The 18,823-nt window shown below is 39.3% G+C and overlaps 1 protein-coding gene across 12 annotated transcripts in view; it reads right to left on the bottom strand.

Annotated features, from left to right (window-relative positions):
* Window positions 1-3,115: 3,115 nt before the first annotated feature.
* Window positions 3,116-18,823, bottom strand: part of ERC2 (ELKS/RAB6-interacting/CAST family member 2) — a 404,073-nt gene continuing 388,365 nt past the window's right edge. For all 12 annotated transcript variants that reach the window (XR_009115064.1, XR_009115063.1, XR_009115065.1 and 9 more), the window contains one exon: window positions 3,116-6,145. The gene's annotated coding sequence lies outside the window, so the exon portion shown is untranslated. The remainder of the gene's footprint in view (window positions 6,146-18,823) is intronic.

Here is an 18,823-nt window from a genome sequence, read left to right as displayed (position 1 = left end):
TGTGTTCTCTTTTGGCCCGTGTTAACCTCTAACCAAAATCTGGCCATTTAAAAAAAAAAAAAAAGTACTTCAGCTGCTTTTCTTTATTTTTGGAAGTTTAAAATGAAATATAAAGCCCATAATAAAATGCATATGAGGACATGGATCAATAGACATGAGAACTATGTTAAGAACTATGCAACCATAGAGGTCTTCATTAACAAAGGTGTTCTACTTGTGAAATTCAGAAAATGCTCTTATTCACTTGTATGCATGTTGTTGTTTGTGTCATTATTTGTTTCTATGGTAACCAAAGCAGTAAAGCAGCAATATTAGACAACAATCAAGAGAAAAAATTCAACTTCATTGCAAAAGGAGACAACTAAGAGCCAAAACAGAGGTGTTTAGATGATGGTGTAATTTGCTATAATAACTGTTTAACCACATATTTGGCAAGCCCTGGATAACTCACTTATGAGTAATGCATTTGTCCAAATTACATTCAAATAAAAAGTAGTTACCAAGCTCCATTATCATGTGCTCTGCACAGATATTTCCTCCCTATCGATTTTCCCACGGCAAGAAGGCTTCTCACTGAGCCCAGGTTAGCTGTGCTTTGGTGCTGATTTCCCTTGTGCAGCCTCTGCCAAGCTGCTGAGGTGCTCTGGAGCCACATATCATTGGTGCAGTGCTATCTGGAGCTATCTGACTTCCTTGAGCAGCCTCCCACTCGCCTCTTCCTCGTCTGCTCCATCTGGAGGGAGCTTGGCCGCTCTCCGCCAGCCCCAGCTCCCCGAGTGCTCGGCAGCTGCAGCTGCCAGAACATCTGCTGTCTCCTGGCCTGGCTGGGGTGAGCACCAAAAGCACAGCCCTTTGAAAGCTGGACACTGGCCTCCATTTCAAACTGCACGAGTTCAAAGTTCTCCTGCGAGTCCTGAGGCTCAGAGCTTCGTGGGAATAGACAACTGTCTGTAACACAGACTCGAGTGCACGTTTCAAAGGGATGCAAGGCATTGTCTTTAGGATGCACTGGCATTGTGCCTGCTCTTCCCCTGCATCTGTGGAGATTTGGGGTTAGAACTGTCTCATTCTGAAGAAAGAGTCATTTTCAAGAGCAAAGACTGGAAGGAATGCAAACCCAAACAAATAATTAGTCCTTGATTCTGCAACTGCATCCATCAAGGGTGGGCTTCTAGTGCACCAGTGCCTGCAGCCTCATACAAAAGCTGAAACAATGTGCCCTGGGCTATTCCTCATGAAGGCAGAGGTTGCCTCTTGTTTGAAAAGGTGCATTTGAAAAAGAGATATCTTATTTGGAAAGTTATGAGCATGAAATAACATCACAGTAATCTCAAAGGAGGAAAGTCTGCACAGCAGCCCCTCATCAGCTGTACTTTTCATCTGTCAGGGTCAAATCATGCCCTGGCGACGTGCAGAGCTCCCACTGGCTCCATAATGGGAAATGCATTACTTATTTAGAGCTCACTTGGCTTTATTTAGAATGATTTAATACTTGGTTAATAAAAGTTTCATGGTTTGGACAGGGAATATCAACAGGTGACACGCCCTGCTTTGCCACTCTCTTCTGTACTCCCTGACAGGTTTCTGCACAGGGCAGACCCAGAGTGTGCTGGTGAGTGAGGCTCTTCCAGGAACAAATCCTGGACCTTGAACAACCTGAGATTCAGTGGGAGTTCAGCTTTGTCCAACTCGTGCTGGGATGGAGCTTTTTGGACTCTCAACATGTGTCTTAACTGAGATGTTGGCTTGAAATGCAAACTGACACAACTTCATCCCCTGAGCATCCCCCACTGCTTATACTTCAGCTTGCTCAAACCTGGAGCTACTCTGGCTCATGTGAACAAACAGCCGCTCTGAGGAGGAAACCTCAAGCTCAGAAAAGCCTGATCCTTAATCAGGCTCTCTCAGAGCTGGACGAGCTCTTGACTGTATGAACTCAAACTTCAACATTAGTGTGGATGTTCCTGCACCCAGAGTTGCCCTCTGGGGAGCTCCCCACCTCTGCAGCACCCACAGACACAAACATGCTGGTCCTGCCCCTCCCCTGGGGCCCTCAAAGGTGCTTTTTACAGAGGAAAGATGCTTCCTGAAAACCGTCTTACAGAAAATAGGCTGTAAGGGCCTTTGACAATTTCCCCAAAGCCACTGCGGTCCTCTCCAGCTCCTCAGTAACACACATTGGCATGTGCTGTCCCTGTCACCAGGTGGGGAAGCAGGAACTGCCTTTAAAGTGATCAATATTGAAAACAGAATCAAAAATATGTCTCCAATGGGATGGGCAGCCTCCTGATACACCAGCAGAACACAGAACAGGCTGCACCAAATAATTTATCAGGTCTGGAAAGAAGATAAAAGCTACTGCTAATCAATTTGTACCATTGCAGCTCAAAGCTAAGTAGGCATAAATAGAATACACAATAAATGTATATTTAGCTGTAGTTAAAAGTGAAACTTAATATCCTATGTTAGTGCATAGTTCTTTATTACGAAAGAAAACTAATTTATAGGTAAAGAAACAGAGCTTTAAACTAAGAGTCTGTGTGGTTTAAATAAGCTAAGTAAAATGCATACTTACTTACCTTTTATTCTCCTGCTGTGTGTGCCCTGAGCTGGTCCAGGGACTTCTATGAGGTAAGAAATTCCTGATCAACAAAAGTTCCTTTTCTAAAAAAAGTGAACATAATGGAAACGGGGAACCACTTACCAGGCAGCTGAAAAAGGAGCTGACTGTGCAGAGAATTTCACACCTTATGGCTTTTGGTCAGTAAAGCACATAAACAAAATGTAATTTTCTATGCAATTACACAGGGTCACACAAGAATATTATGTTTTAGAAACCCACTCAAAAGCATATTGCTCTGTAAGAGCCCCATCCAGAAAATGGTTCCTCACTTTAGTAAAGTTGCTTGTAAGCATTTCTGGGAGTGGGGCCTACGAGACATTTTCCTTTTTATGCTTTCTTAAACAGTTTATGTGATAGTAACAACAGGAAGATAAATTACTTTGAATGGTAGCAATTAGAGAAATAAGGAGTGTGATAGATTTACCATGTGGAAAACATCTCTCACACATTTTCCTACAGTCATTAAACCTGCTTTTAATGACACAACACTGATTTCAGAAAGAAACAAAGTTTATTTGATGAAAATAAACAAGCTGATCAACACTAAATACTTCCCATACACATGATAACAATGTTATGAACTCTAAATACCTTGGTACTTTACACTTCTACAAGACATTAAATTACAATGACTGTCTAATACATGCCCACTGGTAATTTCTAGGAATTCCTTAGTTTCATATCAATGTCCTTAACCATATATCAATATCACAATCCAGAACATGCCACTCACTTGAAAAAATTATTACAAGAAGCACTATCAAATGAGGATCTAAGGTAAATAGGGGATACTGACCCATTGCTGCAGAACATCACATTCAAACGTCACCCTACACACACAAAAGAAACATTGCGGATATAGTTTGTGTCAACACATCTGAGGTCTTTTCATAAACACTGTTTAAAAAGGAAATTGAAACCCACTTTCAAATGAAAGTCAATGTGCAGGTACGTGCATACTGGATACACAAAATTCATTAAATACAAAATTCATACTGTACATTTAAATGAAAGAAAGAATGTGCAGTACAAGACTGATCTCACATTAAAATAATAACCATTATCTTAAATGTTAAGCAAAAGTTGGTTTGCTTCATTACACTCAGAGGAGGGGATGGGGGAAAAAAAAATCTACCAAACATTGCTCAAATAAAATATTTCCCAACATCACAGTGTTTATTGTAAACCCCGAGATTCTATTTTAGGATATGAAAAGATTTTCTCCAAACATCATAGAATATCACATGAAATGAAAAGAAGGAGGAAAAAAACCCAACAGAAACAAAGCAAGAAGAAAAAAAATCAATGTTAGACAAAATTTTCCTCTTTAAGGGCTAACTTTTAGGCCCTGATAAAAGTTTAGATCAATACTCATACCAACATGAGTGGAGCAAAAATGCCCCTAAAATAATATCTGTGACAAAATTGGCACATACATATAAATATCTAACTATACAGCTTTGTATCTGTGACCCTATTTCCCCCCTAGTTTATATCCTACTTCAAGTATTCGGTTGCAGAGTTAAGGTAAAGACCTGATTGTAAGAGACACAGACGATTGTCCCCTACTGCGACAACAAATCTGTCATCAGAAACCTGTTTTGTTGTCTGAGTTTCCAAGTGCAACATTTGTCATATGTGCTAAATATACTCCCAAAAGCTTTGCTGTTTCAAAAAACAAAGATCTAAAATGCCGTTGATAGTTAAAGGACAAACTGTTTAAACATGAATGAAATTGGGATTATCTACGCTATGCTAATTCTATACATTTTATTCTATTTACCGAAGACAGTCACATCCAGCAGGACTCCTGCTCAAATAAATTGCTCCTTGATTGCACCGAGAATCATGGTACAAATAAATAAAATATCATTTCTAGACAATAATTTTAAGGGGATTACTATGTATGGCTCATGTAGGATGTTTAGGGTTAATCGCACCACAGGTTCAAAAAATAATTTTTCTAAATTCAGTGCAAGACTTTAGGAGTATCCATTTAGATTTCTTTTTTTTTTCTTTTTTTTCTTTCTTTTTTTTTTTTTTTTTAACAGCAGCAAAGAAAAACTACTAAGGATTAAGGCCACCCATGCTTAAATTTATTGTTTGTCCTTTAAAAATGCAGATATTCTATTTCCACTGCCATCAGCATGGAAGCATTTCTTCCATGGACAAAAAGATGCCTCAACAAAACAGCCAAACATTTGCACATGTTTGCCAGACTGACTGAAAATGTTTGTGGAGTCAGAAGGAACCTCTCCTTGAGAAGAGAGAGATCTGACTGTCAGTTAAGAGTTTCTCACTGAATGGAACGACTTCACATTTCTGTTTTTCCTTGCATGTGCTTTAAATTTATTTAACTAGACACATTTTGTTGACACAAACAGCCTTTAAGTGCTGTTTGTTCATTGGTATTTTCTTTAACATCTAAGATTCATTGGGGTCTGTGTTGGAGACTGTTTTTCAATGCAGAGAACAATAACAAACAGTTCCACATTTACAGGAGACCTAGTGCATATACTGTATTCACAGCAATCTCATCTTTATTTTTATTTTTATTTTTGTTTGTTTCTTTAAGAGTCCCAGCTTTTATTGTTGAAAACATGTATGCATTTGGATGGTAAGAGGTTGATACATCCTTGTGTACATGTCCATATATATACACACACATTTATTTATATACACCTCAAGCTTTTACCATCCAGGAATAGATACATCTTGTATATAATCATATATTTATGTTCAATTTAGATGTCCTATGCATTGTCAGAGACACACACCATATTTTCATAAAACTAAGCTTTGTCATCAGTTATTAGTACCAAAAATTGATTTCATTTCCAACCTGGCCCAGAGCTTAATACCGGTTATAGTATCAATATTTGGTTTTGGTTTGTTTTTAATTTATATTATTTTATCAGTAGAGAAAAGAAAACAGAGGAGGGTAAAGGCTTGTTTTTATTTTTTGGAAAAGCCTATATCTAACTGGGGGTAAAGTTAATGCCAACACCCTTATATAGCATTTTACTAATACCTCTTTTGATAATCTAGTGCAATAGAAGTGATACTTTAGAATAGACTAGGTAAAATCAGCAAATGCAGATGCCACATCTAGGGACTCTGAATTACCTATTAAAATCAATACTAATTTACCAAAAATTTGCTAAATAACCTGGTTAACTGAACTTCATGAAATAACTATATTCTGAACAGATGGTTTCTTTGTAAAAACAGAGTAACTCACAAGACCCATTAAAGACAGAAACGAAGCTGTTATAATTTCTGCTTGAGTCTCCTTCATTACTTTCCAAAGTATCTAATTTCACAATAGAACTACAAGAAATAATGGAGAAAATGCTAATTAATGCAGCATTTCATTAGATATCAACCTTAGCATTCATTTTCTGCATCTGTGATCTTCTCCAGGATATCATGGTCATGTTTGGAGATCCAATGCAATAGATTATCATTGTTACCTTCCAGTGCTACAGTTTTTTCTTCCTTTTTCTCTAGTTCCTCTGACAACTGTAACAAGGGAAAAAAAAATTCCAATTAACAACATGACTGAGCATCTTAGTTCTCATCTAATCAAGAGTCTCATACATATGAGCGGAGATAATGCTTTTCTAGGAGCTGAGGATTAAGTAAGGCATTTAAATTCTATTTGAACCCACTTATGTTCATAGGGTGGCAATTAGTTTTATTGCTAATTTGTATGACACGACTCCCTGTACATGAGAAATATTTAAAATTCTTAAGATGTCAAATTCTGTTGTGCTTGTGATTCTGTAAACAGTGAGTTTTATGATCTTGTCTACAAGCACAGAACTTTGAAAGGGAAATGCTATTAATTAAATTAAATATTTTTCTGTGGGAACCAAGGGAATCATTGGTTTATTTCCACCCAGTTCCGTGGCAGGTGGGAATGTGCAGCACCTCTACCAGCCCTCCAAAATTGAAGCACCATTTTCCTGTCATATTTTAAGCGCTTTGAGCTCACTTTAATTTGCAGAACGGTGGAGAAAGGTTTTATGGACACAAGAAGCTCAGATTTGCAGAAGTTAGAACACACGGCAATGTGTTAGGAGGTTTTCAGCCCCACAGCCACAATCACAGGTGCTCTGCCTGGCTGGGCTGAAACCCAGGGGGCTGCAGGAGGGAGCCGGTGTCAGCACAGCTCAGCCAGCGGGAGGAACCTCCCTGGCTTCCCCCAGCTGCGGATGGGACTCTGTCTGATTGGGACTACAGAGAGAGGCTCAGTGATTCCTGTTCTTTCTTTAGCTGTGCTGCAAGCAAGCAGCAGGGTATGCTTGAACAGAGAGCAGTGAATTGCTCTTATTCACATTATCCGTATATCAGTTGAGTGGGAGGAATAAAATGATTCCTTTAGAGGGCAATTGTTAATTTATTCACTGACTTTTTTTCTAGAAAATTTGAAATGCATTATGTATGGGATTCTCCATTATTGCCCTTCCATTTATATAACCTTAAAAGTTTCCAAAACATCCCATTTTATGAAAGAGAAATTGCCATACAATGCTTAGGGTTTTGTATACAGCTGAAAAGTTGGGTTTTTTCAAATAAAGCTACTTGACTAAAATTCTCCTTAATAATTTCAGAATCTAATATTTATCAGATAAATTATTCTGTGAGTAAAGTGAAACACTGTTTACAGAATAAATTATCATATTATTTTAAATCCCTATTTTCAACTTCCCATCTTGCTGGAAAGCACACATAACAGCTTATGTCATACAAATGTAGATGAATTTTACTTTTGCAGTGAGCAGTTGGTACAATTCTTCTGGTCAGAACACTCAGGGACTAATCCAAAGCCCACTGAAATATGGAAAGGTTCCCACCGATTTTAACAAGTTTTGGATCTGGCCCTTGAACAGTCTAAAAATGACTTCTGCAGAGCTGGAAAGCCAGGGAGTTCCTAAAGTAGATCATGTTACTAGTTCTGGCACATAAAATCGTTGCAAACTTTTTATGAAAACTGTAAGTCAGTGCATGCATTACGTTGGTGAACTGTGCATAGCTCCCATTCTTTTGTGTGCTGAGAATTTCTTAATCATCATTCACAGAGATACTGGGGCAGAGGAAGCACACCTATAAATTAATGAGGAGAGCACATTCCAGAAACTGCAGCACAGTAATACCTAGGTTCTTAAACTAAAATGTAATCACAGCAAATCTTCAATGTAGTTGCTATTTTCCAAGCTGAAATTCCTCTGCAATTAACACTTTTATGCTTGGAAAAAATAAGGACCCAGAATAAAGTGTCCAATCTGAGGAACAGTAGCAAAGCACAAAATGCAGTCCCTCTCCAGCCTTCTACAGAATGAAAGCCCCCAAATAAACCTCACCCACTTAATCAACCCACCCATTCATCAGGAAACCATATATGTATTGGAAGTGTAACAAAAACTTGTTGGCCACAGGTAGGAAATGCAAAGTATTTCTCAAGTAAGTCAAATAAATATATAAAAGGATATTGCTGTCAAATACCAACTGAGGTTGAGTAAATTAAATTTATATTTGTTTCTTCAATGCTGCACTTGGTAAAAGTCACTGAACCTCTAAAACAGAAATAAAGTTTGGTAACATGCATTGGGCAATTGCATGCAATTCAGCAGTGCTCCAGCTGAAATTAATGTCTTATGAGTTTGGCACCTCTGTCAGTCCATTAGATACCAGTCAATGAAAACAGCAGAAGGATGTGAAGATATAAAAGTGTAGTAGCCCACAAATATTTGTTCAGATTGTTTTTCCTTTGGATAAAGACACCTGCCTGATTAGTACTTTTTACCTCCAATCCTTTCCTCTCAGCAGTGATTTGCAGAAACAAGCTGGAGAGGGTGGGTAAACACAAAGGGGTTAAAGGGGAAACTGTTTAATAACAGTAGTAAAATGCAGGCTATTTTTGACATCTGGGTTAATGTCCATTATGCTCCATATGCTTTCCAAATGTTTGCAACAAGCACCCAGATACAAAAACAGATACCCATTCACATAGGCTTAAATTGCCCTCTCCTAACCTGTTACACATGGTGCCTACATAAAAGGCCAACAACTGATATGGTAATTAGTGAGTAAGAAAGAGAGGGAATAGACACTTTATTGCAGGGAACTGGTATCTGACCAAATGTTAGTAGAGAAGGATATCATTAATGAAAACCTGTGAGGGCTATTTCTGTTCTCTAATCTACCACAAGGCCTCTGCACTATAATGTGACATCCTTGAAAAAGCTGTCAGGATGAATTCCTCAGTTTCCTTCTCCAGACTCATTCATCATTACTGCAATCAGAGTACCAACAAATGATGGGAAATTATTTCATTTTCTGGAAACAAGTAACGAGACTGGAATAAGGCTATAACTCATCAAGTCTTTCTCAAGTGATGTCCTGGAATTTGCCTATGCCTCTTGCAACAACATCATGTAAATTATAGGAGGGAGGGGAAAAAAAAGCATTCTCAATTTTTACTTTTGTGCAAAACCATGAAAAGAATGACTCTATTAACTAAGAAAAAGCCCTGACACTCAAAATTCTGCCCCTGCTGCCAGTCTATTGTGGAACTAAGGAAAAAGTCATATCATTTTTCTGTGCTTAATTTGCTCTCTGCTACAGCAGGCATAACATCAGGCTCCTCACAGGAATTTGCAAGGCTTAATGTTTGTAATGTGCCGAAAAAGTCTTGGATGAGTGCTAAGTATTATTATTTTTCAGTTCCTGTATTTGATTAAAACTGAAATAACACAGTAAAAATTAAATTAATATATTAAGTTACAAGTAAAGAGCAAGCATGTGGTTTGTGGAGCTACTTGTAACACTTTTAATATGAACATGTATTACAGAGTAGGTGATTCCCAAGGTCTGTACTGACATGTACCATGTGGGCATAACTTAACAACTGAAAAACCCCCCAGAAGTTTGATTCAGCCAAAAATCTGTTCGTGGCTTCTGTGTGAGCTCAGAGCTGGGGCCAGGGGGAGCCCTGTGGGCTGTTTCCCCTGCCCCTGAAGTGCAGTTGCAAACACGATCACAGCCCAGATATTTGCAACTCAGCACAAGCAGCAAAATTGGGTAGCACAGATCTGCTGCAGGGCTCGCCACTGCAGAGGTCCCTCACACAGGATGTGACAATGGCACAACCTGTGCTGTTTGAACCTCCCTGTCATTACAGCCCAACAATAAATGCTGGCTTTGCTACTTCCTCCTGGCCTAACTCTTGAGGAAAGAAAGAAAACCCACCTCTCACTTTCTAAAGAATACAGTAACCTGTTAAAGCCTGTTATATCGATGTGGAAATCTCTAGTGAGGAGGGCCAAGAAGAAAAATAATTAAGGCATAAATTTGTATCCAACCTACGTAGAAAATTTTCAATGCCGAGATGCCAAAGACACCTAAGACACTTGTTGAGCAGAGTGAAAAGGTAAAATCTAGTTTAAATTTATAGCATTCCTTCAGTGTCCCTCTAGGAGTTTGGCTTTTTGCCAGTGTTCCTTGTTAAAAATTTGTTAAACGTGTTTGGCATTAATGCAAACACAAAGTGCTCATTTGTTACAAATTCTATTGGAATGCATTCATTTAAGGCAATGAAGTAGTTACCAGAAAAGAAAAAATGTTCATTAAGTACATTTTAAAAATACAATGATGTATGCGGTGCATAACTATGGCGCCCCAGTGGCTGTATAAATATCTGACAGAATAACCACAAGTTGTGTTTGGTTTGAAATTGGAATCTCTTAAACAGAACCGATAGAACAAAAACTGGTTTTGTTTGTTGTCAAAACTGATGTTAGTCTTTCTTGTTTAGATCTGGTTATAATAACCAAAGTTTTGCCATTCAATGTTTTTTTGCATCTCAAATCAATAAAGCCCACAGGTTAAAGCAATGCTCAAGGAAGTTTCTTGATTCTAAAGGTAAGTGCAGCACTGCACATTATCTGGAGAACACTGGACACAGAAAGTAAACACCCTGCTTGGGGGAGAACAAATTTTAGTCATTCTTAAAAACTCCACTTGAGGAAATGTTACCTGGGAGATCTGCAGCTGTCTGACAACATTCAGGTTCACCTCAGCAAAAGGTGCTTTACTCCTTTCAGAAAATAAAGAGCTCAGACCTACTTAAAAATATCCCAATATCAAATCCCTCTTTTATAATAATGTGAAATATCCCTGGTAATGATAACTCCTGATATTGAATAAGCAACTCTGAGGTCTGTTTCTTAGATGTTAGAAAATATCTTCTTAGCTACACTGTAAAACTAAAACCATTCTTCTCTTTAGTTTTTCAGTGATTTACAGCTACTTACAAAAAACTTTAAAAATGATAAATACGTAAGTAAAACATATTTAAAAGAAAGATCCAGAAACTGTGTGATTTAATTAAATATTGAAAGGTTCACAAAAAACCACCAGCATAAAAAGTTATTTATAAAGACAGAATTAACTTTGCTTCAATTCTGGCAAAGAAATTATTTATCCCATTTGTTGCTATTTATGTTTTAAATTCATTACACAGTAAACTTCAGAAGGATCTGCAGCTGGTGGTAGAATCACTGCACGAATGTGATGAACTTTCCATATTGCTATAATGCCAGAATTGTTAATCTTAGTTAGGGATAAAAGCAGATACCATTGGGATGAATAAAATCAAATGGATTCAAGCCCTCTAGACAGTAAGAGTCCTTGAAAACTACTGTACAATTATATCATAAAATTAAATGAAGTTTATGAACCTTGAGACTATTTGGACAAGGATGCCTTCTCTACTGGGAATGTTTATAAATCAATATTAGACAAGTGCTACATGAGTTAAAAGACAGCTAGTTCTTCTTAGAACCTTTTTCTTTTCATAAAACAAGTCCGGTCCAAATCAAAACTCTTCAGAAATATGAGAGAACTCAGGACATATCCTTCAGTATGTCACTTGGGTACTGAATTAAAAAGGGGGAGTGTTAAGGATGGCTTCAGAGCAGGGCTTTTCAAGGGGCTGAGCTGGAGTGAAGATGATGGAAGAGTTTCCATCGACTCCAGCAGCCCCGCAGCCGCCCAGGGAGGCGGCCGGGATTCAGCAGCGCGGGGCACCGGGCGCTTTGTCAAGGCGTTTATGACTTCCTAAAGATAGAGCACATTGAGATCATTGTTACTTTTTGCTGTTGTTGTCATTGAAATCGAATTGACAAGAAAAGAAGAATTCTTGGGTTTAAGTGCCTCAAACAGCGACGCTCCCACCGTGCTCCTGAAAGCGATCGATAGCAGGGATCACTCTATGAAATTGGAAGGTGCCTTTTCCATCCTGGCTGATGTGGAATGCCATTTATTCTCCCGCGCGGGATTAATTAGGGGCCTTTCTTTGGGTTTTTTTTTGAAGATCAAGGTTTCTCGCTCGGTGCTGCCTAATAACACGGTGTGCCTGCCCGCCACCTGGCCCGGCGCGGCTCGCCCGGCTCCGGCACCGCCTCGGGCCACGGCAAGTGCGGGCAGGAAGCGCCGCCACGGCCGCGCTTAACCCGCGCTCTGCCGGCCCGGAGCCGGCCCTGCCACCGAGCAGCGACAGCGGCGCCGCCCGGAGCGGGGTCACCGCCCCGGCCAGGACAGAGCGGCCCCGGGGCCGCGCCCCGCTCGGGGCCGCGCTCGGAGCGCGCTCCGCCGCCAGCCCGCGCAGCGCCGGCAGCCCCGAGCGCGCACAGCGCCCGCGGCCGGGGAAAAGAAGTGGTTAAACAAACGCTGTGTCAAGCCCCCAATCTAATAAGTCATCTTATTAGGAAGTTGTGATGCCCTGTTTGCCCTCGCCTGTGGCTTGTCTGCTCCACTGAAAGGTCTCCTGCTGGGACCTTTGTGGCATTATACGAGGTAGAGAGGGCTGCTGCAATATATGAGCCTTGGTTTGGAGCAGCCAAAACAGCAGGAGGACTAAGCTGCAAAGAATTAAACATGTAACAACTTTGTAAAAGCACAGACAGTGATTGAGGTTGGCCCTTTTGCTGTTGACACATTCTGGCCCCTGTAGGTTGTGGTCACTAAGCCCATTAGAGCTGCAGTGTGGCAACATCTAGTTCAGCAAGTTCAATGTGTTTCTGGTTTATTTCTAAATACTGGATGCAAGCTGGCAGCGATAGGAGAGTGGAATATGGCACCAGAAATATGTCATAAACACAGTCGTCATTGTCAGGGATGTGAAATTACTTTTCAAACTATTTATTTTTGGCAGATGGAGGGCGGGTGTATTTTTGCACTTTGTTAACTGAAATTTAATTACAACTTGCTGCATGTTTTGTTTAATCAAGGGGGAAAAAAAAGAGACAGGAAACCTCAAGATACTGTTTTCTCTTAAAAGAGAAATTTTCTCTTACTGTTTTCTCTTAAAAGAGAAAATTTTCACTGGAGAGAGAAATCTTTGTTGCTAGAAATTCACTGCAAAATAAAACCAGAAAAAAACAAGCCCAATAAAATCTCAGCTGGGTTAAGTTTCACTTATGAGCATCCACTTATTTGAAAACGACTCCCCACTGTACTTTCTTTCCCATTTCTTTAAGATAAAATACACATTTTACTCAGATTTTAAAAACTGGGTTGTGAAATGGACAAGAAAGATTAATTAAATTAATGAAAGGAGGTATTACAGACCTAATGAGGGGTAGATTTAAGTTCTAAACCCTAATATACAGAATAGAATCCACCTTCCCATCTCCTTGTGGACCACACTTTTTCAGGGAACAGTTTCTGTTGCACATTGATGAGGATGCTCGTGGTCCCTCAGCTCTGAGGGCTCTGTTTGCCTCTCCAAACTCTGTTGTGGTCCCAGGTTTTAGGAGTGCCTGCAGATTCATCCCTGCCAAGAGCTACCAGGCTGTGGATAGGGAGCAAAGGATGAGTTGGCTGAACACTTGTGCATCTGAAACGTTTGTCTCTCCCTGGAGCCTGTTAGTGCTGCCCCTGCCCTCCTCCCCAGATGAGGCAAAGCTTATGTAAGAGGTGAAATGTGCAGAGAGGGATAAAAACAGGTCACAGCTGAAGGAGGAGGGGAGGGTTTGGCAATCTTGTGTTCTTTGTGTCTGCAGCACAGGCATTTCCCTGCTGCTGTCCCTGTTTTCTCCAGGGGTTTTTGCTCAGGTGTGGCCGCACTTTGGGTGCCCCCAGCTCTGGTAGCACAGCTGAGCTCCAGCTTCTGCTGACCCACAGAAATAGCTGCCACTCCTTTTGGAGGGATGAAAATTATGTCAGGGGCAAAGCACATTCTTTCTTTGGCCACCAGTAATGAAGGAGCACTTCTTTTCTGTTCTTAAGAGTTTGCCTGAGCCAAGCAAGGTCAGAGCTGTGGCTTTTCTCTGGATAAGGGAAATTTCTAGAATTTGTAGGAGATGGGGTTTTTTTTCTGCCATCTTTTGAGATTTGCTGATAATTTTTGACTAGAAGGAAATTCTTAAAATCTCATACATATTTGTCTGGTTGTAGGGAGTATGATTTAGGGTTTTACCTCATGCATCCTACCAGAGTCAGTCAATATTTAATAGCTAAAATTGGCTGGCTGTTGTGCTTGGATAACTCTAGTTACTGTGGCTGCTACCACACTGTTGTTAGAAGCATATTGGTTACTAGAATTTGTACCAGAGTAAATACTAATAAATTTGGTGGTTGTGGAGAGGAAGTTTAATCCAAAAGCATCCCAGCCAGTGAGGAGGCACACAAGGGCTGTACTCCTCCTTTTGATGCACCCAAAGGCTGGATGAGTTGGGCAGGAGAGAAGTGGTGAGGGCTGAGTGCAGTTCTGAGGTGTTTTATGCGTGTTTTGTATGTTTTATGTGTGTTCCTATTTCTGCCTTTAGGAAAGGGGTGGATCCTTGGCCAGGCCTGAAAAGTCTTCTTAGAAATGCTGGACATAAGCATGGTGTCCTTCAGGCACACGACTCCAGTAGGTTATTGAAAGTTTTCTGGGGTTATTTTTTCCTTAACCAAGCAATAACAAGAAATTTAAGAAAGATGCATCTCACGGCTTGAGCCTGCTTTCCCAGTCACCTCAGATTTCTCATCATCTAAAGCTGAGAATAAACTAAAGAGCTTCAGGGTATTGCTCTGAAAACCCTGGATCTGAATGTCTGTACCAACAGCTGTATGTCCCACCTATACTTCATAATTTGAATAAACCATTAATATGCCATTTCCTTAGTTTGTTCTGCTAGTTAATAACCCAGTACTCACTAAAGTTATCCCATCAGGTATATCTAAATACAGATTATTCTGTGGAAGGCATTGTGAGGTATGCTTATTGTAGTAATAATAACAATATAAAAGAAATCAATATGTCAAACTATAGTCAGAGTTCTATTGTACACAAAGAGTCTGTTTTACACTACATGAGATATACTCTCACCTTCTTCCCCTCCAAAAGATCCTAAATATATATTTTTTAAAATTTTACATAGCTCATGACACAAAACTGCTTATAAAAATGGTGCCTGATGGTACAGTTGCATCTTTTAATGTTAAGAAGAAAGAGATACAACTGAGGCAAGTGTTAGTAGGTTTGGTCTGTTTGAAGACCAGTGCTGGATCCATTTAAACTCCTTCAAGCTGCTAAAGCATTACAATGACTGTGTGTGGCACTGGGAACAGGACCATACATGCTCAACAGCTACTTATTTTTTAAATACCCATCCAAGTAACACGCAGCATTTTGAAATCTAACTTGTGTGGTCTAATTATGCAATAATTTTTATAATTTAGGCCCCAATATTATGAGCTTCTCCACAATTATGGCTCTGCCCACGCATTTCTCAGTGCATGATAGGGAAGACATAGGGGCCAGCTCTGTTAAACATACAAACATATGCTTTAATTTTTAAATTTTTACTCTATGTGAGACTTAAAAAAGCATTTAATATTAAGAAAAGGCTTAAGATTCCATCTTGAAGGGGACCTTAGTGGCTTTCATTCAACTAAAGGCATACATATGTAATATGTAATTCCATGCAGACTGAGGACCCACATTTATCAGCATTCCAATGATAATGAGGATCACATAAAGGGAAATGATAAAGTAAAAATTTGCTCCCTCCCAATCTTCAAACACCACCTTTATAATCACTGTACACTCAAAAACATATATGTGTGCAAGAGCTGGAGAGATCAGAAGCTCAGACTGCAAGATTTCCAAAGATACTCAAACTATCCATGCAAGTGTCAAATAACAGGTAAATATGCACAACTAAAAACATGAATTTCATTATGAAATCATATAAAGCTACAATGGTGACATTTGCTACTTGATGCAATTATAAAAAAAAATTGATGCATTGCAATTAAACTGTTTAGCAAAACAAGACAAGGAAACTAATGAGCAAGAATAATCACCACAATTCATTGCTAATTCACACTAAGCAGTATTTTTTTCTAGACCTATTCTTCTATGCCCATTTTCTTTCTCCTCTCAATCTCCCATTCCAGACTTTGTCTGACTTCTCTGTTTTGCTACTTGCTTAAACTTGATTTCTCCCCACTTTTTCTATTCCATTCTCTGCAGCAGAGCTCTTTGTGCCCTGTCACCAACCTCTGCCCAGCTCCTGCTGAGAGGTGGCACTGGACAACAGCTGGAATTGTTGTGACACCACCACCCTCTATTTTCCCTGCAGTTCTTGCAGAACAAGATAAAACATGACAAGAGTGGTTCATAAAAAGCAGGTCTGAGGACAGTAATTTGCTAATTAGAAACAGAAGATACCCTTGATGTGCATGCACAATTGTGTCAAACCCACTGAGGTAAAGCCCAGAGTGGAACTTAATTAATGGAAACAACTTGGAAAATAAGAATAGTGATGGCAGTACAAAAATTGTTCATTCCTCCATTAATTTTAGGGAGAGCAACAACTAAATAAGTACTTATAAAAAATATTTCCCACTAAAACAACTACAAGAAAGACAAGATAGTTTTAGGGCTACTTTACAGAAACTTTGTCTTTACCAACTCTCTAATTCAAGAAGGTAAAACTATATTTGACAACATATCCTAATTTCTCATTAAACACTGTAAATGCAAACAAAATTATCTAACCCATTTAATTCTAATTGTCTGGATTTTTCTTTTCTTACACTTGCATATCCTGCCTCATTTTCTGTAGGAACCTAAAGATATAATATATAGGTCACCACTTCCAGGTACACCTCTCCATTCATATTTTTACAGTCTGTAAATGAGACAGAGTGGCCTGTGCTGAACATTGGGTTTGAACAAAAAGATGTGGGAAATTCAGCAAAAAGAAGCACAGCTGGATCATTATTTCATATCTGAATGCAGCATGTTGTATTATGAAAATGTGAGGATTAAGTCAAAGAATGCAGCTTCACCACATTTTTTATGAGGAAATCTTGTTTTTACAAACATTTCCAGAGATCAAATCAAGCTAACTTTTTATTCATTCATTTATCTAAGCTACTCGTTCTTTTGAACAAGTGTTTGTGGGTATTTTTAGAATATACCTCAACTGTAATTTATCAATTCTTTTATCATCAAAAGTTACTGCTTAAGCCAGGAATAGCTTTTTAGCAGAGCTCAATGGTTAATCATGCAAAAACAAAACAAAACAAAAAAAAAAAAAAAAAAAAACCAAAAAAAACCAGTAATTTCTCATTCAAGTCACAAGTTCACAAACAGGGGATGTGAAAAAGGAGCAGAGGAGGAAGAAGGTCACCTGTGTCCTTTGCAGGTTTTTTTTTCCAATAGAATATTTGCGGATATTTCATTTCATTAAATGAAATTTTACTTTGAATTCCCCAAGGTATGCACCTTCCATCATCAGGCATTACCACAGTAATGATCAGAAAATATTTTATAGGCTCATTGTAGAAAATACAGTTTGTTCCAGCAATAATTTCTAATTTATCTGTCTTCCAAATTTCAAAGTGTGGGTCAGGAACTTTTCACACCTTCCAGTGTCCCTGTGCTCCCTCCAGGCTCCCTGCAGGAGCTCAGGGCTCCTGCTAAACCCAGAACGTGGCATTTAATGGTCCTCAGGAGGCCAATACCATCCACAAACCACTCAGCACAGTTCCAGTTTCATTCAGCCTCGTGGTCTCTGCAGCTGGCATGGCAAGCCTGGCCAACAGCTCCATGATACCCGAGTCAGCATTGCTTGTGCTCTACCCAGAGCCAATGGCAGCCTGCTACACTCAGTGTTCATACTGCAGGAAAATTTACCACTCAATTCATCTTCACCCCCTTTGGATTAATAATGATTTTACAGATTTATCATTTTTCTATTTCTTTCCCAAACTGAGTATTTATTTTGCAATACCTTCTCTTTATATAGAAACAATTTTAAATCCCCTTTTTAATTTTTTTTTGCCTTTGTTGTGCTCACTGTTCTTTCTCAGTGGCTTATCAAAAATGGGTAGAATAGCAAAGATGTGGGCAAGCCTTGAACAGGTAGAGGGGTTAAAAATGGCTCTGGGTTTAAATAACTTTTTCTTTTCCAACTATTTGTTACATTGTTTTCCTTTTTTATTACTGCTGCAAATAAAGGTAAGCTTTTAGAGGACTGTGCACAAGAATTCCAACATCCCATCCTGAAGAGTAATTGCTAATATTATATGTTGATAATTACTATGCAGTCTTAGAGTTTGGGATTACTTTTCTTCCATATGGTTCATTTTACATTTATCTAAAGGTAATTACATCTACCCAGTCCCTCAAGTCACTGCAACCTAGATTTTGCATTTTCAGAATTCCTTTAGTCCTGCAGAACAACAAAATAGATTTCAAAACCATTTTGTGGGAAATTCCCATTAAATATATCTGGTTTCTCAAAAGAATGAGCTGAAACCTGCAGGGCAGCTGGGATGGAGGGAAGGCGAGAGACACAGCTCCACTCTGTGCATAATTCAACAAAGTGCCAAGCCATGCTTGTGGAATCCTTTGCTGTGCTGGTGCTGCTGGCTGACACAGTGTCAGCATTTTTCAGCATTACACCACCATCAGCCTGCACTGGGACCCTTTAAAACAGCTGAAATAAAAGAGCTCTTTCTGCATATTTATGCCATCCTGCTTTGAGCACTTCCTGTTGGCCCCAGTAAATCTCTGCTAAATTTCAATTGACTCTCGTGGTGTTCCAGCTGTTAGATAAACTTCCAAGGGTATTTTTGTGACAGGTACAAACCTAGACAGGAAATCTCAAGAAGAAATCCTAAATTAATTATATG

Source organism: Melospiza georgiana, chromosome 11 (assembly GCF_028018845.1).
Source record: "Melospiza georgiana isolate bMelGeo1 chromosome 11, bMelGeo1.pri, whole genome shotgun sequence".
NCBI classification, from domain to species: Eukaryota; Metazoa; Chordata; class Aves; order Passeriformes; family Passerellidae; genus Melospiza; species Melospiza georgiana.
The sequence above is the reverse complement of the archived record's forward strand: the minus strand, read 5'-3'. Positions and strand labels throughout refer to the sequence as shown.